Raw genomic sequence first — 2470 nt, 5'->3', positions numbered from 1 at the left:
AGGAGGATTGGATGGAGTGTTGCATTAAGGAAGATTGGATGGAGTGTTGCATGAAGGAGGTTTGTTTGGAGTGTTGCATGAAGGAGGTTTGTATGGAGTGTTGCATGAAGGAGGTTTGAATGGAGTGTTGCATGAAGGAGGTTTGTATAGTGTTACATGAAGGAGGTTTGGATAGTGTTGCATGAAGGAGGTTTGGATGGTGTTGCATGAAGGAGGTTTGGATGGAGTGTTGCATGGAGGAGGTTTGGATGGAGTGTTGCATGAAGGAGGTTTGGATGGAGTGTTGCATGAAGGAGGTTTGGATGGAGTGTTGCATGAAGGAGGTTTCGATGGAGTGTTGCATAAAGGAGGTTTGGATGGAGTGTTGCATGAAGGAGGTTTGGATGGAGTGTTGCATGAAGGAGGATTGGATGGAGTGTTGCATGAAGGAGGTTTGGATGGAGTGTTGCATGAAGGAGGTTTGGATGGAATGTTGCATGAAGGAGGTTTGGATGGAGTGTTGCCTGAAGGAGTTTTGTATGGAGTGTTGCATGAAGGAGGTTTGCATGGAGTGTTGCATAAAGGAGGATTTGGATGGAGTGTTGCATGAAGGAGGTTTGGATGGAGTGTTGCATGAAGGAGGATTGGATGGAGTGTTGCATGAAGGAGGTTTGGATGGTGTTGCATGAAGGAGGTTTGGATAGTGTTACATGAAGGAGGATTGGATGGAGTGTTGCATGAAGGAGGTTTGGATGGTGTGTTGGATGAAGGAGGTTTGGATAGTGTTGCATGAAGGAGGATTGGACGGAGTGTTGGATGAAAGAGGTTTGGATGGTGTGTTGGATGAAGGAGGTTTGGATGGAGTGTTGCATGAAGGAGGTTTGGATGGAGTGTTGCATGAAGGAGGTTTGGATGGTGTTGCATGAAGGAGGTTTGGATAGTGTTGCATGAAGGAGGATTGGATGGAGTGTTGCATGAAGGAGGTTTGGATGGTGTTGCATGAAGGAGGTTTGGATAGTGTTGCATGAAGGAGGATTGGATGGAGTGTTGCATGAAGGAGGTTTGGATGGTGTTGCATGAAGGAGGTTTGGATGGTGTTGCATGAAGGAGGATTGGATGGAGTGTTGCATGAAGGAGGTTTGGATAGTGTTGCATGAAGGAGGTTTGGATGGAGTGTTGCATGAAGGAGGTTTGGATAGTGTTGCATGAAGGAGGTTTGGATCGTGTTGCATGAAGGAGGTTTGGATGGAGTGTTGCATGAAGGAGGTTTGGATCGTGTTGCATGAAGGAGGTTTGGATGGAGTGTTGCATGAAGGAGGTTTAGATGGAGTGGTGCATGAAGGAGTTTTGGATCGTGTTGCATGAAGGAGGTTTGGATCGTGTTGCATGAAGGAGGTTTGGATAGTGTTGCATGGAGGAGGTTTGGATAGTGTTGCATGAAGGAGGATTGGATAGTGTTGCATGAAGGATGTTTGGATAGTGTTGCATGAAGGAGGTTTGGATCGTGTTGCATTGAGGAGGATTGGATAGTGTTGCATGAAGGAGGTTTGGATGGTGTTGCATGGAGGAGGATTGGATGGAGTGTTGCATGAAGGAGGTTTGGATGGAGTGTTGCATGAAGGAGGTTTGGATAGTGTTGCATGAAGGAGGTTTGGATGGAGTGTTGCATGAAGGAGGTTTGGATGGAGTGTTGCATGAAGGAGGTTTGGATCGTGTTGCATTAAGGAAGATTGGATGGAGTGTTGCATGAAGGAGGTTTGTATGGAGTGTTGGATGAAGGAGTGTTGCATGAAGGAGGTTTGGATAGTGTTGCATGAAGGAGGTTTGGATGGAGTGTTGCATAAAGGAGGTTTGGATGGAGTGTTGCATGAAGGAGGTTTGTATAGTGTTGCATGAAGGAGGTTTGGATAGTGTTGCATGAAGTCGGTTTGGATAGTGTTGCATGAAGGAGGTTTGGATGGAGTGTTGCATGAAGGAGGTTTGGATGGAGTGTTGCATGAAGGAGGTTTGGATGGAGTGTTGCATGAAGGATGTTTGGATGGAGTGTTGCATGAAGGAGGTTTGGATGGTGTTGCATGAAGGAGGTTTGGATCGAGTGTTGCATGAAGGAGGTCTGGATGGAGTGTTGCATGAAGGAGGTTTGGATGGTGTTGCATGAAGGAGGTTTGGATGGAGTGTTGCATGAAGGAGGTCTGGATGGAGTGTTGCATGAAGGAGGTTTGGATGGAATGTTGCATGGAGGAGGATTGGCTAGTGTTGCATGGAGGAGGATTGGATAGTGTTGCATGGAGGAGGATTGGATAGTGTTGCATGGAGGAGGTTTGGATGGAGTGTTGCATGAAGGAGGTTTGATGGAGGAGGATTGGATGGAGGAGGTTTGCATGAAGGAGACTGATGCCGACAGCTATTCTTTTGCTAACGCAGCACAGTCGGAGCCAAGAGGGCTTAGGGAGAGCGGGCGATGGGGGTGTTTTTAGAGAACGTGGTTGGG

This window comes from Myxine glutinosa, chromosome 2 (assembly GCF_964187855.1).
Source record: "Myxine glutinosa chromosome 2, kmMyxGlut1.1, whole genome shotgun sequence".
In the NCBI taxonomy this organism is placed as follows: domain Eukaryota; kingdom Metazoa; phylum Chordata; class Myxini; order Myxiniformes; family Myxinidae; genus Myxine; species Myxine glutinosa.
The sequence above is the reverse complement of the archived record's forward strand: the minus strand, read 5'-3'. Positions refer to the sequence as shown.